This window comes from Polypterus senegalus, chromosome 2, assembly GCF_016835505.1.
Source record: "Polypterus senegalus isolate Bchr_013 chromosome 2, ASM1683550v1, whole genome shotgun sequence".
Taxonomy (NCBI): Eukaryota; Metazoa; Chordata; class Cladistia; order Polypteriformes; family Polypteridae; genus Polypterus; species Polypterus senegalus.
In genome coordinates this window covers 226,300,441-226,320,001 of record NC_053155.1, presented here as the reverse complement: position 1 = coordinate 226,320,001, position 19,561 = coordinate 226,300,441, and positions in this window count along the sequence as shown.

Below are 19,561 nucleotides of genomic sequence, written 5' to 3'. Positions count from 1 at the left end.
ATTATTGTCTGTAGGGAAATAATCAATTCTTGAGTAACAATGGTGTATGGGTGAGAAGAAGGAGAATGCTCTTAGGTTAGAATTTAAGAACTTCCAAGGGTCAGATAAGTTATGATCTGTTACAAACTAAGTAATTATTTTTGCAGTATTAGATGTTACTGCCGTCCAGGTCTGGATTTAAACCACAATTAAAGTTTCTGGCCATTATAATTTTGTGAGTATTCAAATTAGGGATACATGCAAATAACTTTTAAAAGAAAGCTTTATCATCCATGCTAGATGCATATTATTCAAAATGATTTTAGTATTAGATAAATTGCCTTTCATTATGACATATGGCCCTTCAGAATAAGATATTGCATCTGACACTGCAAATGGGATAGTTCTATGTATTAACATTCCAACACCCCTGGTTTTCTTTGTATAGATAGAATGAAAAACTTGGCCAGACCACTCTCTTTGAAACCGAAACTGGTCCTTGCTTAATAAGTGAGTCTCCTGTAAAAATACTGTCTTGGCCTTTAGACTTGTTAAGTGCAAAAGTGCTTTCTTTCTCTTTAATTCACAATTGAGACCCTTGACATTCCAGCTCACAAAGTTCACTATTTGGTCATGGAAATATTTCTACTGAACTTTTGCTGACAATTTGGCATATTATTGCCAATGATACAGCTATGAAGCATATTGTTATGTTCTCACGGGTATAACGAATAAAACAGAAATAGCATTGCTCTCTTTCTCTGCACCCCCTAGCTCACTCCCATTGTGACTCTCCAGTGAGGAAAGCCACACATTTCACAAAGTCCCGGTCGTCTGGCATGCCAAGAGAAGGAGCATGACTAGAGCAAAATGAACCCCTCAGTCAAGATGGTTATAACTGAGATATCTTGTAAAGATTGTCCAAATACAATAGATGAATGACATAATCTTAAACGTCCCAAATATAATAGATAAAGGGTGTAATACTAAAGAAAAAAAAAACTGTAAAAAATACTATATCAATAAAGTTCAACAAAAAGACAATAGCTTGTTACTTTGTGGTAGCTAAAGTGTGAATATGCTTAATGTAAGAAATATCAATATAATAAATCCAGCTTATTAAAAAAGAGAAGACCAAAAAAGAAATAAAATATAAAATAAAGTAAATAAAGAACAAAATATAATATATAGTTATGGCAAATTTTGCTTTACAAATGGTCCAAAATGCAAGCTTCAAAAAGAATTTTCTTTGCCTTGCCAGAACACAGTGTGACTCATGATCGTGTTTAAAAAGAAAGTTGGGATTAGTCTTTTCAGCTCTTTATCTGCTTCATCCGGAGAACTAAAAATGTAAAACTGATCTTCAATAAACTCTTTCAGTGTGGCAGGGTACAAGAGGCTGTATTTCATTTCATCTCCATGTAGGCGCTGTAGAATGCAGCATGTTTAGCACCTGTAGCAAGTGGGAATTCTGTGAAAATACAAATGTGGGTATTTTCAAAAATAATCTAACCTTTCTGTCTGAGAAGGGGCATGAAATTTTGTTTGGCCTGTAGTTTCTTGAAACAGGCAATTAGGCTTTTTGGTTTGGAGGCATTCGTTCCATGTATACGGTAGGCTGCAGAGGTTTGAATGTCTGATTTAAAATCCTTTCCAGTTATTTTAGAGAATAGTTCAGTTATGTATTTCCCATTTTTCAGGAAGTCCTTCAATTCTGATGTTGTTCCTTCTATATCTATCTTCCAGTATTTCCAGTCTGTCTGCGAGCACTTTGCATTCTGATTTTGCAGTTGTTGCTTTTTCATCCAAGGCGGAAGCCGATTGTTCAACTATTTCAATACAGGTCTTGAAGGTTTAATTTACATCTTCAAGCGGAGTAGCAAGTACTTTAATTTTACTCTCTAACTTGTATTTTTTATCAGTTTTTTGTAGCATTTCTTTAAAGGTTATAGTAAACTTGGTACTTAAATGTTGCTCTAGGTCTTTAATATCATGATGCAGTTTCTCTTTTTTCATGTTTAGTACCTTTATTTCTTTCTTTATTTCTCTATTGTTCTTTTTTGCATCTTGCCTTATATCATTTATTTCCACACCGAGCACGGCAATCATCAACCTCAGGTCGGAGAGTGCGTTTTGAATCTTCCCTGATCTCCAAAGGCGGAGTTGTGAAATCATCAACCTCAAGTCGGAGAATGCGTTTCGACGGAGTTGTGTGTTCAATAGGAGATGATGTGGCAGACTCACGGGAGGGATTAGCTGAAGTTCAAAGTGGGTATGAAAAGGCCTTGCTCAGCTCTAATGTTATTTCTGGAGTCAATTAATACTCCTTGCCCAACTCTTTTTTTTTTTTCCTTTTTATTAATTTTATTGCAATCCATACAAAGCAATCAAGTTTTTACAAAAGAAAAATTAAGTTAAGAACGATCCCCACCCCTGATATTTTAAAATATTACTGATTAGATCCTGCCATGTTTTGAAAAAAGTCTGTACGGATCCTCTAACTGAGTATTTGATTTTTTCCAATTTCAAATAATATAACACATCGGTTTCCCACTGACTTAAAAGAGGAGAGTTTGTGTTCTTCCATTTTATCAGAATGAGTCTGTGTGCCAAAAGTGTAGTGAATGCAATCACAATTTGTTTGTCCTTCTCCACTTTAAGCCCCTCTGGAAGAACCCCAAATACAGCTGTTAATGGGTTAGGAGGGATCGTGAGTCCAAGTCTGTCTGAAAGGTAATTAAAAATTTTTGTCCAGAAATGTTAATTTGGTGCAGGCCCAGAACATGTGACCCAGTGAGGCTGGGACTTGGTTGCAGCGTTCACAGGTTGGATCATGCCCTGGAAACATTTTGGAGAGTTTTAGTCGAGACAGATGTGCTCAATATATAATTTTGAGTTGTATAATTGTATGCTTTGAGCATATGGAGCTCGAGTGAATTCTCTGCATTGCTACTTTCCACTCCTTTTCTGATATATTAATTGAGAGATCTTTTTCCCAGTGTCCTCTTGGATCTTTGAAAGGGAGGGATTGTAAAATGATTTAATATATTGTAGAGATGGAGTGTAAGTCCTTGAGATTGAGCAATATTTTTCCAGCATGGATGAGGGTGCAAGATGAGGAAAATCTGGAAGGTTCTGTTTAACAAAGTTCACGATTTGAAGATAGTGAAAGAAATGCGTAGCTGGAATGTTAAATTTGGAATATAATTGTTCATAGGATGCAAAGACATTGTTTATATAAAGATCTCTAAGAAAGTTAATTCCAAATTTTTTCCAGATATTATAAACTGCATATGTTTGTGAAGGTTGAAAGAGGTGGTTCTCTTGCAGAGGTGCCACAGATAGAAGCTTCTCCGTCTTAAAATGGTTTCCACATTGGTTCCAGATTCTAAGTGTGTGGAGCACAATTGGGTTATTTGTATATTGCCGATAACGTGTGTTTATTGGAGCACAGAGCAAGGAATACACAGAAGTACTGCAGGATTTTACTTCTATTGCGGACCAAGCCTGTGTATGTTCTTCTATTTGTGTCCAGGGGCCTCATGTATAACGCCGTGCGTAGAATTTGCACTATAACATGGCGTAAGCACAAAAGCCGAAATGTGCTTACGCACAGAAAAATCCAGATGCAGGAATCTGTGTGTACTCCAACTTCCACGTTCTTCCGCTACATAAATCCCTATCAGTGTGAAAAGTAACGCTCGTGCAAGTGCTTTATGTAACACCCCAACTCCTCCCAGAATTACACCTCTTTGAATATGCAAATGAACATAAATCGCCCTTAAGCTCAGCCTTCTGTGAAAAGAAAATGGGAAAAGCACAGGGGAAAACATAAGAATTTCAGCGAATACCAAGTGGAGGCAAAGGAAAAACGTACTATTTGTTCAAATAAACCGTGGTGTAATCAACAAAAGGAAGTTGATCGTGTGACATAGCGTGTTGGAGAAACTTGAAAGCTCACGTTCACAAAATCGCACAGTGCTGGAAATAAAAAAGAAGTCACATATCAAAGTCACCGTGAAAAGGCGAGTTGTAGCCCACTGTCTTAGTGTCATATGAAAGCTTATTAGGGTACAGAGAAAAAAAGGCACACAGTGGGGAAAAAGCACGAAATGTCAACTTCAGTCTCGACATTTCCACTTTAATCACGTAGTTTATTTTGTCATTAAAGTAGAACATCATAAACTTCATCTTAAAATCGTTTAATTAACCAGTTTCTCAAATCACATCGTAATTAAAGTAGCACATTAAATGCTTTGCTTTGTATTTGATCTTCTATGTGCTCTACATGTGTGAATCACTACTTGCTTCTTAAACTGGCTCTCTTCCTCCAACTGGACACAGAATCCATTACATTCGTGATATTATAGCTCTCTGAATAAATAAAATACTGAGATGTATACGTGATATCATTTTCATGATGATAGGAGTTAAAGCATGTTATTAAACATGGGTTTCACGGCGCAATGATTGTGTGCGACCTTCGATGAAATAATTTATTGCAGCAGTACTCAGGGGCGGCTCTTGGCTTGTGGTGGCACTGGCCAGAGGAAGAATCAATGTCAATAAGGTAGCTTCTGCACGGTGGATGGCCACGTCTGTTGCGGACACTGCATAGCCTCCTCGTGCTCATGACACAAGCATTTAACTTTTGCCGAAATTTGTCACTGCGTTTTTAGCTGTGTTGTTATTTTCTCTTTCTGTTTTATATTCAATATATATTGACGTAGCCGCCACTGCAGTCCTTGCTTTTCTTTCTCCAAGTAACCGATCGCCACACAATCAGCTCTGTAATAGATGTTAAGCCATCTGTAAGCTTAAAGCACAGATTCTTCAAAACGTTTAAGGAACATTGAAATATCTTCGTAGTACATGTTTAATTATTCTATCCTTCACGACAGTCCCAGTGAAGAATATAGATTATTTAAATGAAGTTAACGTTTTATCTGTATTATATAATAAACATATTTTGCTGCATTTCATCTTAAAAATGATATCGTCATCATATGTAAATACGCGCTTTATAAAGTGGTATAGGTTGTGTGATATTATAGCTGTAGTGCAAGTTTACAGTGGGGTGATTGTACTTATAAGTACAAACAGTTCTACAAGGAGCAATTGATTAAGTGCGTTTAAAGTTCTTGGGATGAAACTGTTTCTGAACCGCAAGGTCCGTACAGGAAAGGCTTTGAAACGTTTTGCCGTGGCTGAGACAGCATGTGCTTGAAGCTGTATACCGATAATTCTCTTTCCGATCACCTGCTGCTGTGATTCACACTCAGATACAGTGATATAAATAGTGATGGGTCGTTCTTAAGCGATTCACTCATTTTGAACGAATCTTTAATGTGACTCGGGAAGAACGAGTCGTCTCGTGGGAGTGATTCGTTCAGTCGTGCATGCGAATTTGCACAACTTCCTATTGTTTCTGTATTGGAATTGATCACCTGATTCGAGTCTTAGGGTTTTTCGAGTCGTTCGTTCATCATGTGACAGCCCCATAAGCTTAACCAACTCAGTCTGAGCTGGAAACAGAATTGATTAGTTCATCGCTCGAGTCTTCGGGTTTGAGTCGTTCGATCATTACGTGACAGCCCCATAAGCTTAACCTATGCAGTCTGACATTTTGAACAAATTGAAAATTGAACAAATTGAATTGAAAAAAGATATGTTCATTTTGCTGAACGAGACTCAAAGGTCCGAGTCGGTAAAATGATCCGAACTTCCCATCACTAGATATAAATACTCCGAGTGGTGTAGTGAGAGTAATATGGAAAAAGATGATCTGCTGTGGCAACTCCTAACGGGAGTAGCTGAAAGAAGAAGAAGAAGAAAAAGAAGAAGGTGCAGTGAGAGTAACAACGCTAAAGCAGTTATGGTATTTGGAATACTATGGCTATTCCCTGGATCATTATATTGTTACAAGTTAATTACAATCAGATGCATTACACTAATAAACAATACGCAGTTAGTTTCAGTGTATTTATAAAGTCAAAAAAATAAGGTGTAACCACACAGGAACAGTAGCACTGCTTTGACGCTGGGTGTTGCCAGTCTGCAAAACCGAGCAGAGAACTTGCGTACGACAAGGTATGAGGTACCGTGGAAAAGTGCGTGGCTTTATGCCAAGTGTAGGTTTTATACATCGTGATTTGAAAGTGGAAAAGTTCTTACGCAACATTTCTGTGCGTACACACCGTTTATACATGAGGCCCCAGGTTCTTATCGCCTGTATATTTGCTGCCCAGTAATAAAACTGGAAGTTAGGTAGAGCCATGCCGCCTTCTGCCTTTTGTCTTTGTAGGGTCGCTCTTTTGATGCGTGGATGTTTTGAATTCCAAATAAATGAGGTTACTGTTGAATCTAATTGCCTAAAGAATGATTTATTAATGTATGTTGGAATGTTTTGAAATAAAAAAAGGAGCTTAGGAAGAATATTCATCTTAACAGTGTTAATTCTTCCAGCTAGTGTGAGATGAAGGGTTGACCATCTATGCAAGTCTTGTTTAATTTTTTCCATGCAGACGGCGAAATTTTGTTGATAAAGAGCTTTATGTTTACTTGTGATGTTTACCCCTAGGTATTTAAATTGTTCTGCAATGATAAAAGGTAGGGTATCTAATATTATATGTTTGAGAATTCACTGGAAAGAGTACCTTTTTTTGAAATTCTGTGAGTGCTGCTAAGACTGCAGGCACAGAATTTTCTGGGTCCAAAATATACAGTACCATATCATCTGCATATAATGAAATTTTCTGTTCCAGTCCTTCTCTGCTAATCCCCTTTATCTGATCAGTATTTCGACAATGTATTGCCAGTGGTTCAATGGCAATCGCAAACAGCAGCGGTGACAAGGGGCATCCTTGTCTAGTGCCACGTTCTAGTTTAAAGTAGTCTGAGCAAATGTTATTGATGCAAACTGAAGCTTCTGGGTTAGTATACAGTAATTTAATCCATGCACAAATGTTCGGGCCAAACCCAAACTTCTCCAATATAGTAAAAAGATATTTCCATTCAATCATGTCGAATGCTTTTTCTGCATCCAATGATAATAATATTTCTGGGGTGTTTGATTTAGTTGGTGAGTATATTACATTAAACAGGCATCAAAGATTTGAAGATAAGTGTCGGCCCCTAATAAATCCAGTTTGGTCTTGTGATATTACTGAGGGGAGCACTTTCTCCATCCTTCTAGCTATGATTTTAGAGAGTATTTTAACGTTATTCAGAAGTGAAATTGGTCTGTATGATGCACATTGTAATAAGTCCTTATTTTGTTTTGGAAAAACGGTGATTAGTGCTTGGCGAAAGGTTTGAGGAAGAGATTGGTTATCTCTGGCTTCTGTAAATGTTGCTAATAGGAGGGGAGCTAGCTGAGCAGAGAATTTCTTGTAAAATTCTGCAGGGTAGCCATCAGGGCCTGCTGCTTTCCCGCCTTGGAGTGACTTTATAGCATCTAGTAATTCTGATAACGCCAGAGGTTTATCAAGTTCCTCCGCACTAAAAGTGTCTATTTGTGGTATCTGTAATGTATCCAGAAATGCATTAGATTGTGTATTGTTTTCTTTAAACTCAGTAGTATATAGGGATTTATAGTAGTCTCTGAAAGTGTGCATTATATTTTTGTGTTCAACGATTTTATCTCCGTTCGCGTTGGTGATTACCGAGATTGCGTTGCGCACTTTTTGCTTGTGAATTTGTTGAGCTAAAAGCTTTCTCTCCATGTTCATAGTAATGATGTCTGGATTTATAGATTACTTGTTCAGTTTCTTTAGTTGTCAAGAGGTTTAATTCTGAATGTAGAGCCTGCCTTCTCCTATGTAGAGTCTCGCTTGGTAGTCTGGCGTGTTCTTCATCTATTTTAGTAATTTTGCTTTTTATCTCTGCTACTTTCTTGGCTTCGGATTTATTTCTGTGGGAAAGATATGAGATAATCTGTCCTCTTAAGAATGTCTTGAGAGTATTCCTGCAGAGATCTCAGGGGATGTATTTGTCTCTAGAAAGAATTTGATTTGTTTGGATATAAATTCCGTACAATTCTTGTCAGCTAATAGAAGCGGGTTGAGGGCCATCTGCGGGGTGAGTGTATGGGGCTTAGTAATTTTAGCTCCAAGATCATAGGTGCATGGTCAGAAATAACAATAGCATCGTATTTGCAAGATTTAATCATAGGCAAGAAGTTATTGTCTATAAAGAAGTAATCAATCCTTGAGTAGCAATGTACTGCTGAGTAGAAAGAATATGTTCTTGAATTTGGGTTTAAAAACCTCCAGGGGTCTGATAAGTTGTGATCAGTTATAAAATTTGTAATTATCTTTGCGGTGTTAGATGCCGCTCCTTGCCCAATTCATTTGCAGTTTCACTCTGACTAATGCTCTTAGCTGGAGCTGATAGTGTAATGTCAGGTTCTGGCAAGTCTGTAGGTTTGCCAGTTTGTTCCAGATCAGTCTCTGGGAGGCCATACCATGAAACTGAGGCTGGTTTAGACTTTGATGGGGTTTCTTTTGCCTTATCCTTTTCCTTCTGTACCCTTTGTTTATTACTCATGCTTGTTTGTACATGCATGTAGTATTATTAAATCCCCTCCGGGTGAATAAGTACAGGATATCTTGAAATTAAAAAAACAAAAATGTTAAAATAACATGAAATAAAAATGCTATGGAGCGCTCCCCTACAAGTCTATCTCCAACAACGAACAACTTCTTCAACAGGTTCTTCAACTGCTGAAGGCCTGTGCTTTGGAGCTGGGGAGTCCTCTACAGTGCATCTTCAACCTGACCCTGGAACAGGGGAGAGTCCCAAGGCTTTGGAAAACATCTTGCATCACCCGAGTCCCAAAGGTATCACGTCCTAGTAAGCTGAACGACTTCCGGCCTGTCGCTCTGACGTCACATGTGATGAAGACCATGGAGCGGTTGCTGCTTCACAACCTGAGGCCACAGGTTCGCCACGCCCTTGACCCTCTGCAGTTCGCATACCAGGAGAAGGTGGAAGTGGAGGATGCCATCATCTATATGCTACACCGATCCCTCTCTCACTTGGTCAGAGGCAGTAGTGCTGTAAGAATTATGTTTCTGGACTTCTCTAGCGCCTTCAACACTATCCAACCTCTGCTCCTTAGGGACAAGCCAACAGAGATGGGAGTAGATTCATACCTGGTAGCATGGATCGTGGACTATCTTAAAGACAGACCTCAGTATGTGCGTTTCGGGAACTGCAGGTCTGACATTGTGGTCAGCAACACAGGAGCGCCGCAGGGGACTGTACTTTCTTCAGTCCTGTTCAGCCTATATATACTGCTCAAAAGAATTAAAGGAACACTTTTTAATCAGAGTATAGCATAATTCAATGAAACTTATGGGATATTAATCTGGTCAGTTAAGTAGCAGAGGGGATTGTTAATCAGTTTCAGCTGCTGTGGTGTTAATGAAATTAACAACATATGCACTAGAGGGGCAACAATGAGATGACCCCCAAAACAGGAATGGTTTAACAGTTGGAGGCCACTGACATTTTTCCCTCCTCATCTTTTCTGACTGTTTCTTCACTAGTTTTGCATTTGGCTACAGTCAGTGTCACTACTGGTAGCATGAGGCGATACCTGGACCCTACAGAGGTTGCACAGGTAGTCCAACTTCTCCAGGATGGCACATCAATACGTGTCATTGCCAGAAGGTTTGCTGTGTCTCCTTGCACAGTCTCAATGGCATGGAGGAGATTCTAGGAGACAAGCAGTTACTCTAGGGGAGCTGGAGAGGGCCATAGAAGGTCCATAACCCATCAGCAGGACCAGTATCTGCTCCTTTGGGCAAGGAGGAACAGGATGAGCACTGCCAGAGCCCTACAAAATGACCTCCAGCAGGCCACTGGTGTGAATGTCTCTGACCAAACAACCAGAAAGACTTCATGAGGGTGACCAAAGGGCCCCATGTCCTCTAATGGGCCCTGAGCTCACTGCCCAGCAGCATGCAGCTCGATTGGCATTCGCCATAGAATACCAGAATTGGCAGATGCACCACTGGTGCCCTGTGCTTTTTACAGATGAGAGCAGGTTCACCCTGAGCACGTGACAGAAGTGAAAGGGTCTGGAGAAGCCATGGAGAACATTATGCTGCCTGTAACATCATTCAGCATGAGCAGTTTGGTGGTGGGTTAATGATTGTCTGGGGAGGCATATCCATGGAGGGTCACACAGACCGCTACAGGCTTGACAAAGGCACCTTGGCTGCCATTAGGTAGGATGAAATCCTTGGACCCATTGTCAGACCCTATGCTGGTACAGTGGCTCCTGGTGCACGACAATTCCTGGCCTCATGTGGTGAGAGTATGCAGGCAGTTCCTGGAGGATGAAGGAATTAATACCATTGACTGGCCACCACACTTTCCTGACCTAAATCCAATAGAACACCTCTGGGACATTATGTTTTGGTCCATCCAATGCCACCAGGTTGCACCTCAGACTGTCCAGGAGCTCAGTGATGCCCTGGTCCAGATCTGGGAGGAGATCCCCAACAACACCATCTGTCATCTCATTAGAAGCATGCACCGATGTTGTCAGGCATGTATACAAGAACACAGGGGCCATACAAAGTGCTGCGTACAATTTTGAGTTGCTGCAATTAAATTTTGGCAAAATAGACTAGCCTGCCACATAATTTTTTCACTCTGATTTTTGGGGCGTCTTTGAATTCAGGGCTCTGTAGGTTGGTCATTTTCATTTCCATCAAACGATGTGGCATCCTTTCGTTCCTAACACATTACCCAGTCTATATCAGTATAGATATCCAGGAGGATTTCTTTTTCCCATTGAGATCTGATGTGTTTTCAAAGTGTTCCTTTAATTTTTTTGAGCAGTTTATATCGGACTTCCAATAGAACTCGGAGTCCTGCCACGTGCAAAAGTTTGCAAACAACACTGCTATCGTGGGCTGCATCAGGAGTGGGCAGGAGGAGGAGTATTGGAACCTGATCAAGGACTTTGGTAAATGGTGCAACTCAAACCACCTACAACTGATCTCCAGCAAAACCAAGGAGCTGGCTGTGGATTTTAAGAGGCCCAGGCCCCTCATGGACTCCATGATCATCAGTGGTGACTGTGTGCAGAGGGTGCAGACCTATAAATACCTGGGAGTGCAGCTGGATGATAAATTGGACTGGACTGCCAATACTGATGCTCTGTGTAAGAAAGGACAGAGCCGACTATACTTCCTTAGAAGGCTGGCATCCTTCAACATCTGCAGTAAGATGCTGCAGATGTTCTATCAGACGGTTGTGGCAAGCGCCCTCTTCTACGTGGTGGTGTGCTGGGGAGGCAGCATAAAGAAGAGGGATGCCTCATCCCGTGACAAACTGTTGAGGAAGGCAGGCTGTATTGTAGGCATGGAGCTGAACCATTTGGCATCCATGGCAGAGCGATGGGCGCTGAGCAGGCTCCTGTCAATCATGAAGAATCTAATGCATCCACTAAACAATATCATCTCCAGACAGAGGAGCAGCTTCAGCGATAGACTGCTGTCACTGTCCAACTCCATTGACGGACTGAGGAGATTGTTCCTCCCCCACGCTATGCGACTCTTCAATTCCACCCAGGGAGGTAAACGTTAATATTATACAAAAGTATTATCTGTTATACCTTCATTGTTATCACTCTTTAATTCAATATTGTTCTTTATCTGCTGCTGGAGTATGTGAATTTCCTCTTGGGATTAATAAAGTATCTATCTATCTAAGACCAAGTCCCAGTCCCAGTTTCTTGATAGCAAATAACAGTGTGTACGCTTCCTGCTATTCTCTCACCAAGTTCTTTTGTTTATTTCTTAAGGGTTTGCAAGAAGATGAGTGTAAAGAGTAAGCCTCACACCACTGAAACAAAACCAGAGGCAAAAAAATTAAACCTTTAATAAAAACAGCAATTTAAAACAGGAACACTATAAAAAGCATTTAAACAATAAAATAATAATGGCATTCAAATACCAGTATAAGAAATGTTGTAATAAATAAAGTATGTACACAATGCCCAAGAAAATTAATGTCTAATCTATTGACACAGATCTGAGCAGCATTAAGAAAATAAATGAATAAATAACTACAGTAATGAAACTGGTGAAACTTGTAAAAAATGTTAAGACTGTACACAAATTTCAGTATGGTAAAAGAAGACTGTCATGAAGGTAATGATAAGGAGAACATGCAATTTCTAAAATACAGACATATGTGAAAAAGTTCAGGATTCCCTTACTAAGGGGTAGTAAAGATATTAAAGTAATGTCCAAGAGATTACAACATGGGGTTAAAATAGCCCAGAAAAGTATTTTAGCTGGTATCTGGAAAAAAAAGAAGAAAATGGATGGATGAACTATAGCTGTGCTGGTGTTGTTTCAGGAATAAACTATACTATCAGAGTGAAGAAGTAACATAATAACAAATCTAAACACACATCAATGATGTGTCTTGTTTGTGCATGGTCCATATTGTGTCAAACACTTCTGCCAAAGGTAATGGGTGTTTCATAAGCATCAACAAACAGACACACGTCAGGCCCGGTTGGGCTGCATGCATTGGTACAGTGTGTTGCTGCACCCATCATACAACAAAACAGCTGAGGATTCCATATGGCATCCCTCTAGGCAGACACGCGGTCCAGTATATCCACCCCCTTCCCCCAAAATGACGATCTGTTTGCGGCAGCCAGGTGATTGGTGGGCATCCCCTAGGCCTAGTCCAGCTGCTTGTGTCCTCTAGAATGAGGATCCTGTGTGCCGGATCAACCTTGGAGAATTGTGCCATATGAGCGTAGTGTCATAACTGATGCTCCCTCAGAAACCTGAATGTCACTGCCGAGGTAAGTAAACGTCTTGACAAGATCGACACTGATGATGGCTGTGTCCAGGAGGTCATTAAAGGCCTGTATCTTGTTTTTTTATCAAGAAAATTCACAAGCACAGGCACTCAAACTCCTACCTAAGTCTTTTTGAAAGCCCTAATCATAGCCTCCATTGACTTCAGGAAAATCACAGCATTGTCGGGAAAGTCAAGATCATTGAATCTTTCTTCACCAACAGATGCCTCACAGCCGCTGGTCCCCATTACCCTGCCCAACATCCAGTCCATGCCAGCATTGATTGGCGTAGGAGCAAGAACACACCCCTGACGAACAATAGACTGGGTAAAACATAAGAGGTTCTGTCTCCACTCTGCACAGCACCCACAGTACCAGTGTACAGACCACCCATGATATCCAGCAACTCGAGCTCTTTACAAAAATCAACAAAACCTGCAAAGAAACTCTGCTGATATTCGTGTTTGCACTCAATGAGAACCCTCATTACAAGGATGCAGTTGATGGTAGACTTTTTAGGCATAAAACCAGACTGCTCCGGTCACTGGTAGGTGAGCAAGTGATCACGGATTCTGTTGAGCATAACCCTAGTTAGGGCCTTATTTGGCACCAAGACCAGTGTTATCCCTCAAGTTGTTCCTGCAATCCAGGCAATTGCCCTTTCCTTTCCAGATGGGGATGACAAGTCCCATTTTCCAGTCAGTTGGGATGATGCCTGTCTCCCTAATGGAAGCAAAGATTGCTTGCAATGCCCTGCGGGCTGCAAGGATCTGAGACAGAGACAGAAACCTCTTGTCTCCCAAATGCCACACACCACGAAACTCTGCCACTTTTGCCAGACGTTTACAATTGCAGTTTGCCCATATTGCTGCATCTTATGTAGATCCTAGAAACTTGGCCACAGCATTCTTTACAACAAGCTTTCTACCACCAGTGAGCTGCACATTTAGGGAGGCAAATTCTTTTCTACAAACAGTTTTGTAGCTCATTGATGGGGTATTTAATCCTAATAGACATTCTGAAAAGAACCCTAGCAAGGTATGCTTAAGAGTAACTGGGACTTGTCCTTTTTTGTGTAAATGTTCTGCTTATTTAAAAGATATGTTTTACTATTTCATTTCCACTTACTCTTGTCATATTTTCCTCTGTTGTATATCATTCTCTCTGTTAAAGAATATTTTGGTGTTTTAACAACATGGTGTATAGTAAAGTGAACTTTTTCTATCTGCTGAAGTTACGAGAACTGCATAGACTCAGCTGTTATAAAGCTTCTCACCCTCATTTTACTACGTTTAAATTGCCATTCAATTAAGTTTTTCTTAATAAATAAAGTAATGTGCAGTAAGATATTAGGATTTATATGTGTGCATATACTTTACATGGCTTTTTCAAACCTGAAACTAAATTTGTAAGATCATTAACCAAATATTACCTATAACTAAAAGCTCAGCTTAATTAGAAAGCAATCCACAATAAATATAATACCAGTGTTTTCAGCTTTGTCTGTATGAACAGCTAAATTACATTTACTTTTGTGTTAAAATTTTTTAAATTTGAATTTTGTCAGAATATTAATCTCAGTTATGGACATTTATACACATGGTTTTAATAAATAAATTTATATGAATGCTGTACCAGATGAAAAGTAGGACACAAGAAAACTAGCGGTTTTGTGGAGTGTTTTGTCCTTCCTACTTAGGACCCCATACTGTGAAGCAGATGGTGTGAGGAACTTAGGGAATTCATAAACAAAGAAACATAAGATGTTGTTTGTAATGAAAGCAGGCAATTATTTTTTGTACTTGGTGTTCAAATGAAGTCACAGAAAATGTGTGCTAACTTAAAGAAAAAGAAAATGGTATTCCACTTTTAAGAGAATGCTTGTATGACTGTTAACTTATTGTATGTGGAAATAACTTCTCCCTTCAAGGCTTTTTTGCACTAAATGAGAGAGTGGTTCTGTGCCATGTTAAAGGATAAAATAATACTTGCATATTACTGAAATAGGATTATTGTTGATTGAGGAAAGTTTAATCTTTTATTTGGATTTTTTTAAACATTTTATTAAAATTATTAAAATCAAATAACATCCCATAGAAGCAAGTCAAATTTTACAAAAGTAGGTTTGAATCAAATTAACCCCCACCCATGAGAAAGAGAACTAGGCCAACAGAGTAAAACTTTAATAGCAGGAAAAATAAGTAAATAAATAGAATAAAAAGGAAGAGAATACGCTTGCCCAATTTAAATGCTTATTCTAAGTCAGAATCAGATTTTTTTCCAAATTTCAAATAATATATAACATCAGTTATCCACTGACTTAAAAGAGGTGGGTTAGGATTCTTCCAGTTGAGCAAGATTAGTCTACGTGCCAATAGTGTGTTAAAGGCAATTACAGTTTGTTTGTCCTTCTCCACCTTAAGCCCATCTGGAAGACAACCAAAAATAGCACTTAGTGGATTACGAGTTATTGTGACACCAAAGCTGTCTGAAAGGCATTTAAAGATTTTGGTCCAAAATGATGTTAATTTGTTGCATGCCCAAAACATATGGCTCAATGAGGCTGGAACTTGATTGCAATAAATTACCCATAATGATCACATATCTCCCATCAGGATCAGGTATGCCATCTGATACTACAAATGAGATTGTTCTGTGTATAAGAATTTCCATGCCTCAAGTTTTCTTTGTAAAGCTGGAATGGAATATTTAGCTAGTCCAGCCTGTGCAGCCGAAACTGATCCTTGCTTAATAAGTGAGTCTTCTGTAAAAATACTATGTTAGCTTTAAGACCTGTTAGGTGAGGGAATACTTTCTTTTTCTTTAATTCATGATTGAGACCTTTAACATTCCAGCTCACAAAGTTAACTGTTTGGTCATGAAGACATTGCTTCTGATCTTTTGTTGTCATGTTGTAGTGTTAATTTAAGTGCATTATTACATAAGACAGCTTTGACCTTAATTTCAATTTGGATATTATAAAGGTAACAAGCAGAGAGGTAACTCTCATAGGTAGGCTCATAATTTTAATAAATTACTTGTTTGAACAGCCTGTAGTAACTTGTGTTCAATATGCTTATATATCCTTCTAGATGGAACTTAACATCTTTTACTAAATTCACCGAAGGCAATTTGAACTACCAATTTGAAACTAACAGAATAGATAAATACTATAATAATACAGGGGCAGGACAGACATGTGAACTTATAGCAAACAAGGACAAATCTGTTTTCTTAAAGGATATTTCTAATGTCTCCAGTTTAAATTACAGAATAGAGCACATAACAATGGACAATACAAAGACAATCAAAAAATGTTATTATGGCCCTAGTCTTGTAGGTCCAGACATTGTTCTTAGACTATAAATGCACCTCTGAGGACAAAACTTTTGTATTGAATTGCAACGAAATCTGCTGCTGAAAAGGCTCTGCCAACAGGGCTTCTTCCTAAAATCGCACTCAGAATTTCTTCCTATTCATGCATTGTAAATGGCTATGGTTGCTCTGTCCAATTTCTCCTCATGTGTTAGACAAATATATAAAATAACTATTAAAAACAGTGAGAGAGCAAAAGAAACTGAACAAAAGAATTGATGCATAGAGAAAATAAAAAGCTGAAATTGCTGCCATTTAAGATCACAGGAGCGAGAGGTAAATGAAGCTTGATTAATTTGTATTCATTGCTCCCATTTTGACTAATACTTCACTAACTGACATAGCGGGAGCAAATAGTTTTTAGAGAATATTATGATCTATACAGTATATGCTATATGTTAAAATGCCACTATATTCTGGTATGGCACATTTGTATTTTATTTCCAAACAGACAACAGGTTTAACTTACTTTAGTTATTTGTTTAGACATGCCGTCAGAAGTGCTTCACCATGTTTCTGTAAGAGTGGTGTCAGTGTTGATAGGCACATTTACTGTTTCGATTGATTCGAGTACTGAGATCTGTGTCTTCTGCGGCTCTTCTTTATCAATATCCATTTCTCCTTTCAGCAAATGTAAGCTGCCAATTCTTTGAACCATACATTGACTGATTATAGTGTAGCAGTGAGTGACCAAGACTCGATGGCAATGCATGGTTCACTTGTACCACTAGCTGTAGTGCTGCTCAAGAGTTCAAAGCAGTCCCAAACAGTTGTAAAAGTGCCCAGTAGAGCCAGAAATCACATCGAGAAACACTGTTTAGTAACATAGAGGGCCATGTAGAATGTTTATAAAATGACTTACAGTATGTGTTCTTAATTAAATTGGTTGGGTAAAAGTTCCATAAAGATCCTGAAGAAATAAGGCAATCTGAGGTAAACAAAAGTCTAATACAAGAAACTAGAAAAAGGAGAAAAAGGTCAGGATTCCTTAAAAAATCACAAAAGTCAAACACAAGCACACTCACCACTCCATAGCACATGTTAGATGACCTGCCTGTGAGAAACTCAAATCTTTATAAGACCGTCCTGGTCTCACCTCTTGGAGGACCACCACAAAACAGAAGACGCTTATAAAAGACATTGATACATAGAAAAAATCAAAAACAAAGAAAAATGCAAATCAACATAAAACTTAATACAAACTAAATAATCAAGAATTAACAAAGAAGACTTTGAACAAAGATGTTAGCCCTAGCCAGGTGAGGAACTCTGGTTGAACACTATAAATCCCCCTCCTTGACAGCCATTATATTCTATCTCCAAAACATATATTTTGTGTAATTTAAAATTTTAGGTTTTCTCATTTTTATTCCATATCAAAACACATTATTATTATTACAATAAAAATAATTATATAAGAAAAATTAAAAGGCAACACACATTCACAATACTACCTATAACACCATAACACCAAAATTCTCTAAATACTTTTAAATATCATCTTTAGGTTTACTTCATAACAGTATTGAACAATTTAACATGGTGGTACTTCAGAATATATAAAGTTCTGGGGTTGGTACTCCAAAACAAAATAATGAGAACCACTTTGTAGAGGCAATAACTTGTATTAAGTAATCTTCACAGATTTCATCATTCAGATTCACAGCAACTAAAATAGATGTAAACTAAATAAATTACATCATATCAGTAATATTGAGAGTTACATCACTGGAGACAAAACATTACCTGCTCTATGATGATGTAAATAGGCCCCATTAAAAATACACTGCTTAGTTTTAAGGATCACACACTTTGCATCACCTGTGTACCAAACCACATTACAAAGGTAGAATTTGGTAAAAAAAAACTATTTAAAAAATGTCACAAAGTCATGTGTGGTACTCTTCAAACTCTGAGGTGGCAAGAAGTGACAAGATTTGTATCTCCAACACTAAGTCATGAAATATATGGCCAGATGAGCAAAAAGGAAGGGGATAAAATACTAGCATTTAACAAGACCTTTAGATGTGCAACACTGATGGCTGTGGTCTATAGAATATTAAAAGGCTCCTTGTTCAATATGAACTTTTAGGATCAAACTCAAAAGACTCCTTGTTCAATACTAATGTCTAGGATCAAACCCAAGTCACAAAGGAGAATGTAGTAACGATGTTTAAGACTTAAAATGTCATGTATAGTATTGATTTCTCGTGTGATCTCTTGTTTCTTTTTCAAGTTTATTTGATCTTCTTCTGTCTTTCTTTTTTTCTCTTTTCCTTAATTTTTCCTACAATTGAATTCTGTTGCAAAATATACTGTCTATTATTGTAACAACTAGTTTGGATAAATTTTTTAATTAGCAATTATTGTTAAATATGTACAGATGTAAAACATAACAAATTAAATTCCTATTATACTTTTAGCATTTCCCCAAAGTTAATATATTTAGTATAGTATAAAAGTCTTCTCTTTATTGTAAGGGACTATTGTGCATCTTATACAGTCGTATTTCATACATTAAAAAATGTATCTACACATCCAATTTCTGAATCTACTTCTTCATTGTAGTGTCATAAGCAGAGAAAAATATCCTGGTAGCAGCAAGCATAATGCAAAAATTAAAATTGGACAGTGTTGCCAAAAAATTGTCTTTGGGAGAAAATCAGATACAATGTATTAAACTATTCATGGTCATATAAAGCTAGGAATTACTAAGTGCTATGATATGAAAACAATACCAGTAGGACCTCTGCTGTATTTTAAAATAGTGTTTCTTAAACTTTATTGCTTGCCACCCAATTCTGCCATTCAATCCCATGGGGTCCAATTGGAGCTTCACCACTAACAGTCATAGCAGAGCAATTTTAATTGCTTTAACTACCAGTGGCAAGCCATAGTGGGGCAATGTTGATTGCTTAAGCGACACTTAACTAACAGTGCGGGACTCTTTCCCATTTAATAAAGTGGTGAGTCACTATCATGCATAACCCAAAAGGCAGCAACACGCAACCCATTTTGGGTCCCAACACTAGTTTAAGAAACTATTTTCTAAAACATTCAGTTTCAGTCTAAAATCTTAAAGTAATAAAATGTTATTGCTGACATAACCCAGTAGAGGTGGTGCAGTGGTTAGTAGTGGCATCATTGGTGGCATGCGGGATGTGCAGACCACACCAGGTTACTAGTAGGATTAACTACACTGCATTAAATGGCTGGGTGTCCATGTGATGCATTGTTTACAATAACAGCAACAATGTATTTTTGTATAGTCGAGGTCACACAAAGAAAACCTCAATGAGATTTAACAGGCCATGTTTAAGTTGATGCCCCACAGCTTTGACTCTCTAAGAAGACAAGAAAAAACTCCGA